We start from the raw sequence: 20,721 nt of genomic DNA, 5'->3' as shown, positions 1-20,721 counted from the left end.
GATCCTCAGGCCCTTCAGAAAAATTCTGTGTGAATATATCAGGCAAATTTTTAGTGCCACTGACACAAATAAAGATTGTGTTTTGGCATTTCTTGAGTCTAAAAGCTCATATAGTGACACCTCAGTATATACAGGTGTCCAAGAAATTACGGCCTTGTAGGGCTTTTCTAGGTAAGGCTCAGCTGTCTGTTTTGTGTCTCCTTCAGTACTAATACCATGGATGGATTTAAAATTCATTCATTCAGCAATTGTTCTCAGGCTATTTCTGTAATGCATCACAAAGTAAAAAAAATTCCTGGCCTGAGTCCTGACAATATCACCTGGGGAGGTGAAGAGGACTGGAGAGGTGGAAAGAAAGAGAAGGCAGTTATGTAAAGAAAGGAAATTGGTGATTATCTCTATATCCATTTCTTCTTTTGTATTCAAGCAAAATCCGAAAACTTTTCTTCATATTCAGTTGATCAACCACTTGCATAATTAATTTACAATTAATTCCTGGTTATTAGCATGGCACTACTGCCTTGGTTTTACATCAATTGCTACCACTTTTCATTAAATAAGTGAAAATACAATTCTACATCAATAGAAATAATTCTCTATTTCCACTTTAAGACTGTAAAAGTCAACCTGACCTAAAATGTTTCCTCAAAGAAGTTTTTATTTTGTATTTGTAAATTAATAATGGATTGATGGACGTATCTTTCTGATGTAAGATTTACCTGTATATAGCACAGGAGTTGATAATTATGAAGAATTTTTCAAGTCTGTTTACTGTATTGTTTCTGAGATGCTTACAACAAGTGATTAAAACCTTGGTCTTTTATATGAAATTATCTCAGGACAAAATGATAGATTAATTCTTTCCTATCAATCTTAGTGTTCACATTACTATACTTCCTGGTACTCCCTGTCATGGACACCACTGTGATAGATGGGTAGAATGTACAGAACAAAATACAGAAACTCATTCTGCAAAAAGCTTGAATACATAGTATTCAGCAATACAGAACAAGCATATGAGCATTTTAAGTCTATAATCCATAAAAGGTTCAGGTGATCCCATGACAGACGACTCAGCTTTACATAGCCAGTCACACTGATGGATGCCAGCACTCTTGCTGCACCTAATAGAAGTCATCTGGAATCTCTCCAGGCATTCTCAGTCCTGGTTTGTGCCAGTAAAATGTTTGGGCTTTTTCCTCCTCCCCACTCTTCTCTTACTAGAACTGCTCAATGCACCCTTTTGCACTAGCACACTTGCCCTTTGTTTATATGTAATACCAACTCCACTCTACTACATACTGGGAATGCTTCCTTTGACAGCAATCTTTTTTCAGGCTTTTAAACACTTCTCACCAGTTTGGGAGACACCAAGCCCATATCTCCCAAGCACTGATGATGCAAAGATTCTATCAGAACTCTTTTATCCTTGTGTTTGGTGGACTTGCTTTACTACATGAAGTCATAACTAAACTACAGGGCTTTTTAACAGGGATTAGGTATTGAACAGAACATCCCACATCTGTGCCTCATTTTAGAAATTTAGAAATTTAGAAATTTGAAGAGAGCTCTGTGAAACCTTTATGAGGGAACCTTGTATCATAGGAAACTGGAGATTTCAGGTAACTCTGAGATTTATGAACATCTCTGAGATTCCTGGACCTCAAGTGTGCAAGGTTCAGGCAAACTTTCAGCGAAGTGTGAGAAGGTTCTCCATTGCCCAGCAGATTTGTAGGAAACCCCAGTCCACAGAAGACTCTCTCAAGTAACAGGCAAATAAGTTTATCTCGGCCATCCCTGGGGGTTACAGGCTTTAAAGTGTGGAGTTTTCTTGTAGAAGGATGGAAATGGATATCCTGAGGTGTGTCCATGCTGCCTAAAGTTTGGTAGTTCATGAAGGGAGACAGTCTCTCTTCGAGGGTGATCTAAAGCAGTAGCCTCTACAAGACAAACAGCTTAAGGAGACAAATCTCCTGAATAAGTATGCAGCTAAATTTGGATAGTGTATATACTGCATATTGTATGTTTCAGACTTTTTTCTCTGTGGAAATAGTGATAAATAAACTCCTGCCTCTTGTTGCTAGTGGAGAGGACATGAAATTTTAAAATATTAGGTGGGGGTGGAAGATAATGGGAGAGAGCTGTGAGTTAATTAACTGGCATGTCTAAGAGAGCTGTGCCTGGAGGCCACTGCCAGGACTGGCAACTCAGCATGCAGGGCACTGTACAAGCACTTAGGAAGGAATAGCCACCAGCCCAAAGAATCTGCCCTCCAAATAAGCAAAAAAGTTGAGAAGAACAGAGAAATGTGGAAGGGTATACTATTTCTGAGAGTTGCTTCAGCTGCCTACTCCCATACTCAGCAAATCCTGAGGAAAAATCTTAAACAACCCTCTCATTTAGCCAGAGCCCTCAGCAGATACTTTTCAGTGCAGTTCTAAAATCTTTTCAACAGTCATCAGGCAGCAAACGCTTTTAATGAAAGGATGTTGACTACGTCATGTATGTTTCTAAGTTCCCAGACTACACAGTTATCAGTTATCCTGGCAGAAACTGTAATTCTGACATCAATGCTCCCACAGATTACCATTCCACAGGTAGCAAAAAAGCCTAAATTGCAAATAATTGTTGTAAAAGAGTTAGTGAATGGACAGTAGGAGGCAGGCAGAGAGATGCAGTTAGGAATTATATAAACTACAAATTGCCAACTTCTATAATTTTACATATTTCTTTTCTGGTAAAAGTGAATATTATACAAAACAGGCCAAAAGGGGATATCCAAAGTGACTAAATCTGTGGTAAAATAGTAGGTACAAGGAATTAAAAGTACAGTAATGAAAATAAAATATCTTAGAAAAAGACAAAAAATAATCAAAAGGCTTTTAGCTTTTGAGAAAGGGAATTCCATTGTACAACTAGATCATGAACTAAGGCCTTTCACCACTGCAAATTCACACTGTGATCTGTTTAAGTGCCACCTCTCGATTATCCTACTGCAGCTTCTAATAGCAAACCCTGTTCTGCTTTTCTTTGTGCAAAACCAATCACATCACATCAAATTATACAACTAATTAACACAAACTCCTTAAAAAATTGCATATTATTTTGGCAAGCCAAATTAACGTCAGTCCCCTGAAACCATGTTTAGTAATTCCCACTGACTGTAGTAATGCCTACTACTGAGAGAGGGGCTGATCAACTGCGGGCTCTCCTGCTGATGAGCTGAACCAAGTAACCAGATGTTTCTGCCTTCTAGGCTAATGGAAATGTCATGCGTGTTTTTCTCTCCACCTAGGTGAAGAACTAATTCCACCATGGGCGTGGTCTAGGTAGCTCTCTCTCTGGTGCTGCTTCTGGCAGGTTCTGCCAGTTCATCCTGAGCAGACAGGTCCAGCCTTACCAAAGGTGCTCTGGTTTAAGCCAGCGAATCCAGCCCATCAAGGCAGCTTGCTGCCAAGACATTCTCACTGAGGATATGGGTAGCAAAGAGAGAGCTGCTGAGCACCACTGTGGAAAAAAATATATATCTGTCATATTGTGCTGTATGTAAAAGCTGGGCAAAGTATGTTTTTTTGTGTATTGGTAAGAGGTCCCACTGGTATTAAATTACTTAATGAGATGTCTATTGCAATTAAAAGAGTCATAACATTTATATTAACATTTTAAAGCTTGCATATTTCAGGAATGTCAGTTTACATGAGTCTAAATAGGCGATAATGAGCATGATAAAGTATTCCATATTAAAACTGAGTACTGTGTAACTGTCTAGTAAAATCTTAATATTAAACTATACTATATAACTTACAGGGCAATATAAAAGCTTCATATTTAGATGTATCCCATCTTGAATCTCAAATAATGGACTTAGAATTAAATATGAATACAAAATAAAAAAAACGTATTTATATGTAATCTTAAAAAATACATTTACATGATATATCTATTTAAAAAGCTTACAGAGTGCTTTGATGGATGATACAGTCATTTTCAGAAACAGCAAACCATAATTTCAAGACAGTGTGTAATTATTTACCAGCAATATTTTCTAAGTTCAGCTGACTTGTGCCTCTCATGCTAGATGCTAGTTCTAGATTGTGTATCAGTAAGCCCAGTTATTCCAAATGCTTACCTGGTGAAGAAAAAAGATATGTGGTGCATTTAAAATACTACTTAAGGAGGAAGAGAAATCAGTTTATTCATGCAGAATTAATTTGAAAAATGCAGAGAATGTATTAATTTCAGACCCCACCTACAGCAGCTAAGTATACTCTTTATTTTGTTTTTCAATAAATCTTCAGTAATATATATAGACTGTAAGCACAAGTTAGTCTTTTTATATTTTAAATTTCCTTTACATACTCATCACTGTATTAACATCTGAAACTCCCACCACAGCAAGGACGCATCAATTAACATCAGTTTGGAAGTGACAGATATTCAGTCAAGGAGGAATAAAACTCTACAGCAGTTTTTGCCAGCAAAATCTCATCATGTGTGCAAAGATGCAGTCTACTGGTAGCACCAGTTCAATATTTGAGGGGATGGATCACTGCAAGAATGAGGTTTGCCTCTCATGAAAGGAGACATGCATGAGCCCTTAATTGTAAATTCAAAGATAAGACCACTGAACTGAGAGTGACCTGGCTCTGGTCCCAGAAAGTTGTGTTTCACTAGATTTAGTTCCTACAGCAGAGAAATCTAGCAGTGTGAGAGGCAGTCTTTCAGGCAGCTAGATGCCAGTGAAATAAATATTGGAAAACTGAAATTTACCCAGGACACTGTGAGCTATTAGAGTGGACCATAGACTACCTGACACCTGGTCATCCTGTATCACTTAATGTGCAAGAGAGTAGCTACTAAAACAGTGTGTCTTTCTGGCTCGATTTCAGGACTGCATCCAAGAAGAGTGGAGTTAAAAAATACTGCTATTTGATCATGGAAAATATACAGTGTTATGCAAATATCCATGTCCAAGAAGTGAGAAAAGAGCCATGAACCATCTTGGCAATTGTACAGTTCTTCCAACAGGTTCCCTTGCTTTTGCATGCTATGACTTTATAAGCTAGAGTTTCATTGAGTATTGTTGAGAAATTAGTGGAAAACAGAGAGTGGGAAAAAAGAGTATGCACTGTTAGAACATTACTTTCCTTGACAAACAAGACATAAATCCTTAAAAAGCAAAGAGAAATTAAACTAAACAGCAAGTAGGGTTGGGGTTTTTTTGGTGTGTGGTGGTAGGTGATTTTTTTGTTTGTTTTGTTTTATTTGTTTGTTTGTTTTTTAATGAGATGAATATTTAGGCTGCAGACTAACTTGAGATTATAAGAGTAGGAAAATTTTAAGTAAAAATGTTTCCTTTTTTAAAAGGAAACTGCTGGTCTTCTAGTGAGGAAAAGGTTAGTTTTATAAAGTGTTTTCTATTGAACTGATCAACAACTCCGTGGTGGAATGAGAAGAATTGAACAAATGTTTCTGAACTATGAAGAACTTAGATCAACTGATTTTGGGCCAAGAGAAGCTGCCATAAAGAGTGAGGCACCACCACTGGCACAAAGTATACTGGTAGTACTTATTCCAGTGGAGAAGGCAATTTTTCAATATAAGGAAAGATTCAGAGTAAAAATATGTATATGTATATGTACATGTATATGTATATGTATATGTACATGTACATGTACATGTACATGTACATGTACATGTATATGTATATGTATATGTATATGTATATGTATATGTATACATACAGACAAAGCAAAGCAGAACAGTGTAAAATTATTAGACAGTTCACTGGATAACACCAACATAACTTTGGTTTTTGCAGTTTTCGTTCAGAAAAAGGTCATTGGACCTCATTCAACCTGCTCTGCAGATCTTGATTTTCTATTAATGTAAGGTTGGAGAAAGAATAACAAAACTTTGTCCTAAGCTTATCCATGAGAATCAGGTTTATCCTGGCACAGCTGTGTTCTGAATAAAGCCTTCAATTACCACAATATGTAACACATTCCCACAGAGTACTCTGGAGAAAAAACCTGAGGGTGATCTGTACTGTTGCAGATCTGGGACTGAAATCATGCTGAGCTATAGATGTTTGTTTACATGTTGCTCACTTCTCTCTGACCAACTTTCTATCATTCCATACTCACCAGTTTCATAAACATTTCTGTGAGGCTGGATGCCTGGGCAGTAAACATAAATAAAGAACTATTCACAACAAAAATAACATAGAGGAAGGACAACGGCTGAGAAAAAGTGTTCATGGAGAAAGAGCTGAATGATCTAGGGTATTGGTTCCTTCCAGAAATGTTCACAGTTTTATCCATCATGCTGAATGGCTTCTAGCATAAAGGAATCCTGTGGCATCTGGGATCACAGGAATGTTCAGTTGTATCACACTGGAAGCCCATTTGGTCCACCATCCTGTGAACAGTGATCAAAGCCACAACTTCAAAGGAAGATGCAATGAAGTATGAAGAAGACACTTACAGAAATATCCAGCTTTTGGTTCTTCTTTCCTGTTCCAAACAACAAGTGAATGGCCCGTGCTTTGTAGCTTGGGAATTTCTGTCTCTTACTACTTTAAAATTGTTTCAGTATCGTTGTGTGCCTTCTTTTCACATACAAAAAAATTCCATTTCATTTCAATAAAATCGAGATAAAGTATAATCTTACTGGATGAATTTCTCCCCATTTTATGGACATTGTGTGATTAACTTTCCGTATACATATTTGCCTATCTCAATGGATAAAATGCTCTTTTTGTCAGTCCAGTAGCCTTTGAAAGACTTAAGTGAACAAGTTATAACGATCTGTTCAAAGAATTTCATCCCTTTTGCTCTTTGCAATGCAAAAGCTTCAAAGGTCAGTTCAGATAGACTTTGCACACTCCAGAGGTGTTCATAATTTAAACTCATGGATACATTTCTCATGCAGGCATATAAGCAGCTTTTAAGCTATATTTTCTGTGTTCATATGCTTATTTTTTAATAATTAAGCAAGATGAGGAAAACTCTAGTAGAGAAGGTAGTTTCTAGGAAGGGACAATCAATATCCTGATAGAGGCAGAAAGTATTTTGACAGACTTGAAATGTTACTGTAGCCTCCTTATTTCTCTTTCTCTAGCTACCCCAAGATTAACAAGCTGTGTTAAATTTCCTCAAGAAAGAAGAGAAATTCTTCTGCTTTGGGCACACACACTCTACTAAACTTTTTGGAGGAAAATATTCCTTCTTTCTGTGCTTTTACTACAGCTGAGGACAAAAAAAGAGGTGATATTTCCCTGACAAAGCCTTCAGAACATCTTTCTGTAAAGTTCTTACATGATAGCAAGAATACAAGAAGGTCTAAGTACTAAATACACCCGAATTTAAACGTTTTTCTCAATTTCAAGTGTATGGATTACTTTGACTGGAATATGGTGTTTTCCTTGCTGTGCATAAGACCAGATCATGTCCTGACTTGTGCACCGCTGGAATTTTGAATTTTGTTTTGCAGACTGGGATAAGGTTTCTCAGGGATTTGCAATTTTTTTAGAAGGAAAAATTTGTAATCCGACAGTGTGTGGGTCTTGAAAAAGACCTATAGTCACTCCTTTGAGTTTGGCAGAGCTTTCAAGTGTGAGCAAAGGCATAAATGAAAAGCCATTGAAGAAGTCAGATTTTCTATGAGGCTGTGCACTGTTAAAATAATAACAAGGGGAAATGGAAAACCACTAAAATAAAAGACTGTGATCCAGTTTATGTCCACACATGGTAAGGTATTATCAAACAGTTATTTCTCCCAGTTAATCATTAAAGGCACTCCTACACTCTTAAAAAATAATGCGAGGAACATTTTTAGGACAGAAAAGAAAAGTACACACAATGGATATGTGAGTAAAAAGCATGTGAACCAACAAAATAACAGCTCTTTCTTCTGTATAGCTCTATATTCTTTTACAACTAGGTTGTTTCATTAATAATTCCAGAGCATTAGAATGTATTGTGTTATTCTGTAAAGCTTGTTGTACAGAAACAATTCAATAAATGAAAACTCTGAATTCCAAGTATTATTACTATTTTTGCTCAGATTTGCTTTGTGGTGCAAAATTCTTTTGATTGCTTCAGACCTACAACAATCCCCTGTTGTTTATCATAAATAACAAGTTGTTTTATTTCTCTGGGCTTGCAAGTTCATTTTCTTCTGTTGCTATAATTTCGATTCATTTTTAACATGAGCACATTTTCCTACAGAAGTAGTCTTGTATCTAACTGTACCTTGTGATTTTTTGGCTGTGAAAAGCATTCTAGTTGATGAGAAGAGGGTGAAAATCATTCCACCCCCTCACCAGAGTGAACTGAACTTTCTAAGGATATATTTTTGCCCCTTTTTGAAAGAGAATAGGTAATGCTTTCACTTCTGACTGCCCACTTGCTAGACATTTTTTATACTGAATTCAGAAACAATTCAGTGGTAATGCCATTAATTTTATTTCCGATAGAATTCTTATTGTCAGCTTGATCCTGCACTGTCACAAAAGAATATAGACTTTGTATAAAAAGCACTATTTAAAACATTAAAGTTGGTGCTGATTTTGCCATTATCACCAGTTTTACAAAATCTTTGAAAACTCTGCTGTCTTTCTTTTGAATTAAATTTCTCTGTGATGGGTGAGGAGAGGGAATTATGGCCTCCATGATAAATTATAATATTTTTATCTATCTTTCTTTCCTACTGAGGACTTTACATATTTTCCATACTGAAGGTTTTTAACAGTGATCTTTAGTCCCTTCTTTTTCCCAATCAGAGCCCTGTAGAGCCCATAGTCAAGGATTCACTTGTATGAAATTAGGCAGACTGGATCACGCTGGTCATCTGTCCCCTCTGCCATTCTGCACTAACACAAGAGAGTACATGTGATTTACTTCAATGAACTGTGACCCTCACAGTTTCCCAGTGTCCCCCCCGCAATCCTTAACAAAGATGTGATCAATCATTTTGGTCTTAATTCAACTGGGAAAAATGTGCTAAGAGGAGTACCTCTTAAGGTGACCAGAGTTTATCTTTCTGTCTAATAGACTGATAAATCTGTATTACCAATTTATACAGTTTTTCTAACTGTACAGGAAAATGAGTTACAGCTAATAACTTGCCTCTGATAAGAGCCTATTGACATTTTAGCTGCTGAAGATCCATTTTAAACAAGCAGAATCTAAATATGCTGGGGGCAGGGGAGCTGAAGTGTTACATCTGCCATTTCTTGTGGTTGGGAATCCCTCTTCCAGAACCACAGGGGCAGCCTGCACAGTCAGTAAGGGTGAATTAACAGGCCATATCTTTATTTTGCCAACTGCACAATGCATGTCTAAGATGCATCCTTCTCTCTGTTCCCACCACTTACCGCTAACTCCACTTTTATCTGGAGAACTACAATTCTTTTCCTTTCAAGCACTGACAGCTGCTGCTCTTTCCTGCTTATATCTGTTGAAAATACAACTACAACAACCATTTTCCAAGGTCATGGAATCATTGTCTTAAGTCCTTAAGTCCAGTGTTTCCTTTCCCAATCACATTATGTTTCTCATCATCTTGACTTAGCTTATAACTACTTCATGATGTTGTTCTTTTCAGAGTCTCTGGCAGATATCCACCACCTACTAGTCACAGTTCAGATGGGGTATCAGCGGCATCCTCCTCCTGTGTGAGATCACCCTCACCAACAATTCTAAAACCCACTTCCTTTTCAGATCTTTAAATCTCTCTACATGACTGCTTGTGAGTGAAGGAGACATTTTTCTCCTTATGTAGGTGTCTTTACCTGAACTGGTTTTCTGTTGTCCACAGTGGTGTAACTCATCAGATTTATTTCAGACATTTACTGTGGATTGAAATGAATCTCACTTTGCAAGTAATTATTCCTTCTTACTGACAAGGGGAATGTATGGTTCCAGTTAGATGCAGATGATTTTACAGCTATTCCAACTAGCCTACCTAGTTATCTAATGATGGGTGGATGTAAACTATATGTATACTCTCTATATATCTATGAATTAAAGCACTCAAATTTAGGTGCTTACAGTGTAGGTGTCAACACCTGATGTAGAATCTTCATTACATCAATGGAGCTCTAGCTAGTAGAGGTGATGGAGCCTGCAGGAAAGTTCAGCTGAGCTAGATCCAAATCCTTCCCCAAGACTGTGGTATATTTAGGTTCAGAAAACTCTATCCATCTTTCTAGTAGGCAACTATGCTTTGCTTCATATTGCAGCTGGTGAACCTACAATTATTACCTCACTTTACTCCAACATTGGATCATCAGAGCCAGTCAGTGGAACTACTTCTGCTAAATAATAATTTATTTGGTTTTGGCCTTGAATTATTTGCAGTATAAAAATATTAAAAATATAAGTTTTAATGCATACAGAGTACTTTTAGAGACTCGTGAGGGAAAATGCAACGCTATTTGGGAACACTGCTAATATTGACATGTCTTCTTCTTGTTAGCATTCCAGAGAGATGTTATCAGTTTAAGTTTGAAACTGACTTGTTCTGTAAGAAAGGAAACATCTTCATTAAACTGAATGGTTCACCACTTTCACTTTTGTGTGAAGTTAAAGAAACAAACTTTCCCCTAAGAAAAGCATATTAAAGCCTAATTCTAGTTAATCCAACTTCCCCTGTTGCACACAAAAGAAATGTTATTGCCACCCATGCTTCTGCACACTATTTTATAAAGGATCTCCTCTCTTAAAACAAGAGACTTTTTTTTTTCTTGATTCCCTTACTTACATCTGGCATGACCTCCCATAATTTCCAGGATGCAAATCTAGCTGTCTAATGACATCAGAAAAAGATCCGTTTAGAGAGACATATCAAGTACCTTTTCCTTTAGAAAAATCGTATCTTGACATGAATTCTTAAAGAAGTTATACCCTTTTTATTTTATCATATGCAATAAAGTCACAGCTTCATATTCACATATTTTTTCCAAGCATGATACCCAGCCATGAGCTTGAAAACTACAGTCCACGTTCCTCTCCTAAACTTTTCCAGCTTCTTTAAGTTGACCATAATTTTTTCTTGTCCTGTTAGATTTCAGGGGCCACCATTGACAATCTCTTGAAAAAAGGTTGGGTATTTTTGTCCCTGAACTTCTGTTTCAGTCTTTGTAGGAGAAGCTTTTATGTTAGAAAACTCATCCTGTTTCAAGCAGAAAGAAACCACTTGGCAATGTAATCTCTTCATCCTCTTTGGTGCTTGTGGGGAAGCACTGATCGTGGAGCAGAGTGTACCTGTGTGCTTAGCAGTCAGCCTCTGCTTTATCTGTATTAGTAAAATTGTTCTGGAGTAACAAAAGGGAAGGAGTTCAAAAAGTTATCACAATACCTTTACAATTGGTCTTTTGTAACCCAAAAAGTAGCATGTACACACCAGAAGATAGTAGGAACACTGTGTGCTATACTACAGCTGGTGAGACTTACTTTGCCTGTTAGAATTTTGCTGGTTTTAGCAGCCATCCAGAATTATGTAATTCCTCAGAAATGTGAGATTAAGAATAGACAAATAGAAAAATAGGGCAGTAGGTTACAAACAGAGTACATCTGGAGTTTGACTCTAGCTGACATTATACATCCTTTCCCTTTTGCCGCAGATTGCTCACGAGGACTGAATAATATTTCAGGTACATACTGTAGACATCACAAAAATCTTCTGCTGTATAGACACATGGACATACTATCCTCTCATCCCCACTCCACTCACACAGACATGTACGAAGGTAATACCACAGTTGTTCCTATCTTATAACAATCATAAGTGGAAATCTGCATAACAGAAAAAACAAGTGTTCATATTAGTGGACAGTTGTGTATAGCTTTACTTGGATATTTTAATGTGCTCTGAACTATGGGATATCAGACATGATCTGCTTTATTTTGGGCCTTTTCTGGCTCCAATGAAATCAGTGGCAAAATTCCTACTAAATTAGGTGATGCATGTTCATTGGAAGAGGAAGTTGCATAACCATGTATATATATACATTTTACATTGTAAAATGTCACTTAAATATTCTGTACTTATCACTTGAAGTAATTTTTTTCACAAATCTGAAGAATTTCCTCCTCATAAGATAAAAATAAAATTGGTGTGAATTATACTTTTCTGAAGACAAAATAAGAAGCTAAAAACCACCCCCCTTACAGTGGTGTACATGTGTGCATGCCTGTATTTGCCTGTGTGTGCATAGGTTTGCTTACATTTTTAGAAGAAATTTACTTTTATGCCTCTATCTCAGCAGACTGTCCAGCATGGGATGAAAACATTGTCATATGCACATAAAACATGAGTCCAAGTGGCCAGTGTTTTCTCATTTATTACAGATTTAAGATCTTTATCTCTACATATTTCAAATTTCTCAAAATCTGAAAACCAAGGAACAAGAACACTGCTCCGGAGAAAATCTCTTTTCATCACCCTGGGATTATTCTTCTATCCCAGGTGCTGGAGCCTGGGCTTTCTCTTAGTCTAATTGATAACTCTCGGGCTCCTCCCCTTAACCCGCTGACTTTTGTGCGTTCCCTTCCCGGGTGACTACTGTTTCACTCTTCTACCACATTCACTTATGGTTGACCTGGAGCTCCTGGGTTAAGCTTCCCCACTGGTATTCAACCTTGGACCTTATTATTGTTCTACTCATCTGACCTCTGATACACTAAATTCTAACAAGGTGATCTGAAAAAAATCACTCATTTTTTTTCAGTGTGGTTTCATGGCTCGTCTTTTTACTGCTCTTGGCTGATGTTCTTTTCTTCACTTCAGACCACCAAGTGCTCTGCTTTAGTTTGTCAATTTATAGTGCTGTCATGGTTTCAAATGCTGTGACCATTGTGTGGAATATACTCCCCTGACCTCTGAAGCAACTTTCTGTATTTCAATTGTTAACTCATTAGGGTTTGGAAGAACAGCTGAAAAGGGAATGGCCTTTTTCCCACAATTGCTTCCAATGAGATGCTTGAAGAGTCATCACGGTCCAGGATTAAGAGAAATCAAGAGGATGCTGCTAGGAATTAGCTCTAGTTATTTTACAGTCTTGCCTAAAGGAAACAAACAAAACCCCTCAATGTCCAAAAATGCTGCTGCTGTCATCATCAGTTCACCACTAAGATGCAAGGGGAAGCATATCAATAAAGCTAATAATGAAAAGGTGAATCAGATGGATCTGATTTAGATAATTCAAGTACTATGCCAAAGTATTTCAAAATACAGACAAAATATGTTCTTTAAACATTACTTTTATATTTTACTACTTTCACCATCCTCACACAATCCTTTGTTTGCAGTGGCCCTTTGTCTGGGTTCTGAGCCTTGAACTGACTTCTCCCAATCAAGTTTTTATAATAAATAGTGTTTTAACTCTCACGCTTTGAAAATACCTTTCAAAGAAGAAAAGAGAAGTGAATGGACAATACCAGCAAAATTTATTCTGAAGTCAGCTCCCTAAAAAGAGTGCAGTCATAACCATATTTATTACAGTCCCCCCCGACCCCTTCCAACAAACTCCTTCCATTCTTTCTTTTCACTGAAGTGAGGAAATCACCCAGTGAGCAAATAAAGAAGTGCTTCTGTCATTTATGGAGAGTTTTATAGCACTAGCAAAAAGTTAATAATTTCCATACCCTGAATTTTCATTTTTTTTATGAAGTTTCTATGACCAACCAATTTCTAAACAGCAAAAATAGTGTATGGCTTTGCCATTTAAAATAATTTAGCACTGGTTAGTATTTAGCAGTTCTAAACATGTAATGTCTAGTTATATGTGCACAATTTAAAAAAAAGGAAAAATTTCTGTCTTTTCTCCAGCATCACAGATATTTAGCTCAACCACAGATTTTGATTTCAACAGAAAAAAAGAATAACTTTTAGGACCTCATGGGAACTATGCCTTTAACAACATCTTTATTTTTGAGAAACTACTTGACACAGCATTCTCCTTGGCAGCATTAATCATGGCTTCACAGTTTTCTGATAACATGAAATACTCAAATTCATCCTTCAAATTTTGTGTCAGAGAATCATAGTAATGAGCTTGCATTTTTGAAGGTCTCATCATCAAGTGATTCAGAGTACTTTGCAAACACTAATTTGAACTTCACATTTGCCCAAGAGAACAAGTCTGGCTTGGGTGTATCTCTACTGATTTCACTTAACATGATACAGAAATGACACTTTTCCTCTAGACATTGTAATAACTTTTTACAGGTGGGTAAATTGAAGTATTGGCTCACAAGTGTCCTATCCAAAAAATACAAACTGGATCAGTAAGACAATGAAATTGGTCTTTCATATCTGGTTTTCAGCCCTCTGAATCACTTGCTAATTCTTTCATCATGCTTGATGATTTAACATTTAACAGTTTAGCTCCATTTAAGTCCACCTGTTTCAAAAGACATCCTTATAAACTGTGTCTCTAAACAATATTAGCATAAGTTTTAAATAATTAAAGCAACAGAAATTAGAGACTATTTTACCAGAATTAAAATGATGGAATAAAGTGGAAGGAATATAATCATTACAGAGTTGATGCTGCCTGAAAACTGTGAATACATTTGATTGCCTATGTCAGACATCATTAGACTATTTACTTTATTAAAACAGTAAAGCCAATACTATATAGCAGCTTAAATATATTTCACTGTAATGATATTACAGCTGCCAAATCTTCCAAAGTTGAAGATTATTTCTTTTCTGAAAAGGTAAGAAGCCTTCAAACCTTACTATTCTATTAAAATATATATATATTTGCATGGACGCTAAAAGGATATAAAAAAAAAAGTCGTGTTAGTGTTTGTGCAAGCAATTGCAAAAAAAGAAAAAAAAGGTGGATGATTGTGTTGTTGTGCTTCTACTGCATCATTGTTTTTAACAGATGGTTTGCTATTACAACTGCCTTTACTTCAATGAGACTTTATAATCTTTTAAGTTTGGATTACTTTTTTGGTTTGCTTTTCTTTTTTTTTTTTCCAGGTGTTGTTGTGCACCACTCACATTTTAAAAGTTTATGTGGGTTACTTTGTTGGTGCTTTGAATCTCAGTTAATTCTGGTCTCTTATGCTGTTGGGATAGTATTTACTATCTGTGCTTGATCTGGACCTGACATATTTTGATTGTAAATAGAAGGTCTTCTTTTATGAGGATGTTCACTTCACAGCTTGAGCAGTGTAATTTTTATACAGGTCTCAGCAATCAATAAAAAAGCCACAGGAGGAATGATTTATCTTGTTGGTTACAGAGACTGTCACCGAGAGAAATTGTAAAAGATCAATTTACACAACCTGGTGTGAGAACGTTATTGATATAACACGGCTGATCAGTTTCTGGTAGTCTGTGGGTAGGCGGAGAGAGAGCCCTGCCCTCGGATAGGGCCACTCACCAAGATCTTAATAGACTCGCTGGTCCATAAAATGGACATGAAGCCAATGAAGGGCGAGATTCTGCGTGCTCATGGTACACTGAGTGGCCTGCAGGAAAATGGATTGGCTCAGCTCCGATTAGTTAGTTAAGCAGTGTCATGCATCCTCTTTTTTTTTGTTCCTTTTTTCTTCTTCTTCTTCCCCCTGCTCCCCCTCCTACTGTGAGAACTGTTCACTTGGAGGCTCACTGCCTTAATTACAAAGGGCCCTTTTAACTACAGGTCACAGGAGTTGGCTCACTTGACAGGAAATAAGGAAACAAGCTACCTTCCTGGAAAAAAAAAAAAAGAAAATCAAACTTCCACTCTTCAAATTAGTTAAATGAAGCTTATCAGCACTTGTTAGTTGATCCTTTGACAGTCTGTTAATTGCAGCTGGTACATTAAGTTATATTATAACCAGCAGGACATATGATTAAAAAATAAATAAATCTACGGATATGCCACACAGTATTATTCGTGGAGAAAACAAAGTAAGAACAACGTTGATATTAGCTGTAAATATCACAGCACAAATAGACTAGATTTTTTCTTATTCTGTAGAATTAAATTGCATGCTAACTGGAGGAGTTTGTTTGGATCAGAAAAGGACTTCTTTATACGATGAGATTAGCAAAGTTCTCATTGCATCTTAATAAGATCTAACATCGGCTGCTTCCTGAATATAAGTAGTCTGTACCTACAGATGTTATACATGCAGCTTTTAACATACCTCTCCTGATATATGCTCTCCATTATATTCATTTATTTACAGACAGTAATTTCTTACTGTTATTACTGGAGGGAAAGAAAAGAACATTAGCAGCATTAAGAAACCCCACGGCAGTTGTTTCTCCTTCATAGAAAGTGACTCTACAGTGTAACTGCTAGCAAAAATAAAAGATCCAAAGGCACATCAAGGGGAAAAAACTGTTTTCATGCATTTAACCTGTTAATTATAGTAATCGACACTGCAGTGTAAGTATTGTAACCTGGAATGGGAAACGGGTGATTGAAAGAATGAGCTGACTAAGACAAAAATGATTAAATCCACACTTTGAATGGATGATTTTCATGTGTAATTTGAACTACACATACTTAAGTTGTTTCATTTTCGCATTTCTTATTGGCACGTATCAAAGTGAAAGACTAGCTGAAATTAGTGTTTTCTTACCTTCATCTGCCAGAGTAGTTTGAATGCTTCTCAAAGACTGAAAGATGTGTTCTTCTGGACCCATAATATGTGCTTTAAGGTGTGTTTTATGCTTATTATGAAGTAATATTTTGAAATCCTAGGCATCCCAACAATATCGCTTCTTTTTATCTATAGAAGGACATGTAAAAAGACAAGGTTACTTCCATACCACTGAATATTCAAAGTCCCTATTACTTATTTATTGTCTTTTAATATGATTGAATTCACCAACAGGCCTCTCATGGTATTCATGATATGTCCTAAGCACAGACAAGTGTGTCACATCCCACCCTGACCATCTGTGGGGGGAGAGGGCCCCTTCACTCCAATTCCTTCATATCTCAAAGTCAGATTCTTTGTTCTGAAAATGGATGGGGTTGAAGCACTGTCCCTCTTCCTATGGCTTCCTGTACTCAGATCAGAAAAGAAATAAAACAATTATGACCAGAGTGAAAAAATGGAGCTTGTGAGTCCAAGGGAGAGGAGTGGATAGGGAAAGACAATGGGGATGGCCAGATGTGGATGATAGCTAGAAAACAGGGGTAGTGGAGAAAGGACAGAAGGGAATGTAGAGAACATAGTATGTTTTCCACATGCTGAAATGATTTGATATTATTCTACATCCATGTGTGCTAGTAACCCCTCAAGGTGGACCAACCTCTGGAGTGGGTGGTAGCCTGACTGAACTGTGGGTCTTGTTCCTTCCCAAGCACAGAAAGAAGCAGCTCCCATTTCTGTGGATCTCCAATGAGGTGCAAGGATGGCCACAGGCTTGTTGACCTGTCTTATTCATCCTTGATTGTATTCTAAGCCAAATTTGGTCATAAAATAACTGGTTATACCATGACTTCAAGTGGTGGGTGGGCAGAGAAAGAGTTGTTTTTCTCTACAACTGCCAAGCCACTCACTGCCTCAGGCAGTCTGAAATCATTAGCCAGTCATATTCCTCCACTGCCCTTCTCATAAGGAAGCTGGGCTCTTCCCAGAAATCAAACAAATGCTGTCCCTCTGTCCGACACATGGATGTTACCTTAGCAGAGCAAGCCTGGACATGTTGCGGCCAAGCTGTCCAAGTACAATAGTCATCTCCCTTTCTGCTGTGAATCCTTTTTTTCCCCCTTCCCTGTGTTCAGGGCTGCTACTAAATGTATATCATGGTCCCTGACTCAAATTCTGACGACTCCAGTGACTATCCCTCAAATTAGTATCTCCTTGAGTTGCAGAAAAACATATTGAGGAAGTCCTTCGCCAAGATTTTCCCAGAATCAGTGGAAGGGCATCTGGTAACAACACCCTGTTGTTAAAGCCTTTCTATTATAGAAAATCCCCGTGACCTTTTATTTTGAGAGTCTCTCACCTTTCTGTTGTTTGTAGAAGTGTTTGGTATTCAGCAGAGGAAATCTCTTTGGGCCACAGAAGTCTCTTTTCTTCGTCCCATAAAATTCCATTTGGGATGCAAACTGACAAAAATTGTCATTATCCTTCTCTTATTTTTCTCTCTTGGGAAAACATTAGTAGACTCCAGGCTGCAGGCCAAGCTCACACTGACACTGCCAACACCAAGAGACACAGATTGAACTAGTAAGACAAGAAAATGGAAGGGTAGGTGAAGAAGAGGTTGAGTCTGTGGTCTTACACTACAAAAGATTCCAAGCTGAGCAGTTTCCATCCCAAACCATCCCTAAAGTACTTAGCTTAAGGGGTAACAGAACGGGCTTCTGGACACTAGACTCAAGATATTTTTCTCATTCACACACACACATAAACACACACACCTTTCTCAGATAATGAGCATCTATATAGTGAAAGATCTCAACAATCCTAGCAATAGCACCCTGCACTGCAGTGCAGCAGGTTCAAGATTCATTCTTAACTTCTGATGACAGAAATAAGAAGGAGTGTAAAAAAGCTAAGCTTCTTGCAGTTTCCAGAGCGAGTACTTGAGAGTTAAGAAATGCTTCTGAACCCTAATTTAACCTCTTTTACATGAACATGTTCTGGTGCAAACTGGGTTACGTGTGATCATACTACATTTTCCATTTGATCCTGTTTAAATCAGTATTCAGGGTGCACTGTTCAGAGGGTAGGATATGGTTAGCACATACAACCAAAAGGCTGATATTTCAATCCTACATGTTGATTTCACAGTCCAAGTAATTATTTTCAAATAGTAGTTTGTGAACCTGGAATCTTATATATTCTTATATGCAGAAAGAGTGTGTGCTGTCTGTTAAAGTCAATCTTAGATCATGTATGTAATTCCTTTGTTAAAAAATTGCAGGATTTAAGCATTTTCAATAACTACCGAGAACCCATGAAAGCCACACAATCTATGCCATTAGTGTAGATTGTGAATTCAATCGCTGAAGGTGTTGCACATTCCTAATATTTTACTTATGCAGAGAGATCTTGAACAAGACTTTGGAGAATAATATTCTTTATCCTGGAATGAAAACTTGGAATTTACTACTTTGTCATTTAATAGAGATGTATAATGATCACTATGATCAGGTGTGGACTTTATCTAGGACTCACAGTTGGGATTCTGAGATGAAGCCCCAGCTCCACTCGCATACACGTATCAAGAGAACAATATTCAACTTCAAACAAAACTTTTCACGGCTAGAGTAGTGTGAAAAATAAATTTCTAGTAGAGGCATTTCAGACTTTAGTTTTGAAGGAATTCAGAGATCAGGAATATTTTGCTTTTCGAATTCCTCCGATACTAGAATTCTGAGATTTTTTTTGAGCCCTCTCATGGGTTTCTGAAATGAAATATGCTCACAGGAACTTGGAAACTGATGGGTAAAGTCAACATTGTTCTTTCTAGCTTACCTTCAACTCACTCCAGAATAGCAGCAGTTCAAAGACTCATGCTCAAATCCTAAAATGTTTTTAACCTAATGGAGAAGTCTTTTTGTGGTATAAAGGTCCTAATATCTATCTTTGAAAAAACAAACCAGCTTCTTCAGTCCTTTATTATGGTAGATTTCTAGTGAGTTTACTGGTAGTACAAAAACATGAACCAAATTTCTAATGGCTAAATGCACATAAGAGTTCCAGCTAGGATGGTCTTCTACAGCATAGGAAGACACTCAGCATTGTGCCAAGACTTGTGGGAACATGCCTCCTCCAGCTTGCTATGTGCTTTCAGCAGGGAAAGGTTTAAGTATGTCGTACAAATCTGCAGCCACGCTGATGCTGGGCAGTAGGTGTCACACACTCAGCAGCCCCGTTAAGCAGACAAATCGGGGCTCTGATGATTACCCTGCTTCTTACCACTTGTTAAAAAGACATGAAGCTCGAGACACCGGCACCAGGGCAGAGGCTCAGAAGCAGCACCGCTTGGAGGATAATTCAGCCTCTCTGTGGATATAAAGAGGGGAGAAATCAATTTTATAATTGCAGTGGATATCATAAGATCTGTATCACCACTCTTCTGGAAATGAAATGCAGATAATGAAACCAGCTGAAATGAACACATTACCAACTTGTGGCACTTGTTCATAACACATGCATGAATAGAAATGTCTCAGGTGGAACTTAGGACAACTGTCAGTATCTTCTGTTCAGATCATCCAGTCTCTTTCTTTCCCCAAACAATTCATTTTCCTATAGCAAATGCAGTTGTCAGAGCAAATTTGCATTCTGATACAGCATGTGCATCTGTGTTTGTGTGTTCCTTTGTTTTATGACATGGCTGGTGTGTTCAAGTGAGCTTTACCCAACTGAAGGTAAATTTGTTTTAGGTGTTTAATTTAGGACAAAACGCATTATGCCTCAAAATTGTCTTCTGCTTTCTGTTCAGGAACCAAAGTTAGTGAGACATAGAAGGTCGCACCTGTGTTACCTCAAAAGGCAGAGTGACAGTATCCACCTGGGTACTCTCTAAAGGCTTTTATTTCACCAGCATCACAAACAGTGATGGCATATGGTCTTGGTGTTGGTGATGTAACTCCTGGAAGTAGTTCTGCTGCTAATGCAGAGAACTTATGGCATTTTTGTCCTCATGTTTGCTTGTTTCCAGTTTATGTGTATTTTCTTTTGAAGCTAACTTAGGTTTAAAAACCTTTTATTCAGAGAAGTCGTTTTGACATCAACA

At 37.4% G+C, this 20,721-nt stretch overlaps 1 long non-coding RNA gene across 1 annotated transcript in view; it reads right to left on the bottom strand.

The window, feature by feature from the left end:
• The window catches only part of LOC120749685 (uncharacterized), a 38,839-nt gene extending 18,854 nt beyond the window's left edge, over nucleotides 1-19,985 (bottom strand). The window contains exons 1-3 of the long non-coding RNA XR_005699733.1: nucleotides 19,899-19,985; nucleotides 17,977-18,169; nucleotides 16,599-16,748 (exon numbers count right to left, since the gene is read on the bottom strand). This is a non-coding gene — a long non-coding RNA (uncharacterized LOC120749685). The remainder of the gene's footprint in view (nucleotides 1-16,598; nucleotides 16,749-17,976; nucleotides 18,170-19,898) is intronic.
• Nucleotides 19,986-20,721: the final 736 nt, after the last annotated feature.

This window comes from Hirundo rustica, chromosome 2 (assembly GCF_015227805.2).
Source record: "Hirundo rustica isolate bHirRus1 chromosome 2, bHirRus1.pri.v3, whole genome shotgun sequence".
Lineage (NCBI taxonomy): Eukaryota > Metazoa > Chordata > Aves > Passeriformes > Hirundinidae > Hirundo > Hirundo rustica.
This window is presented reverse-complemented; position numbering and strand designations above follow the sequence as displayed.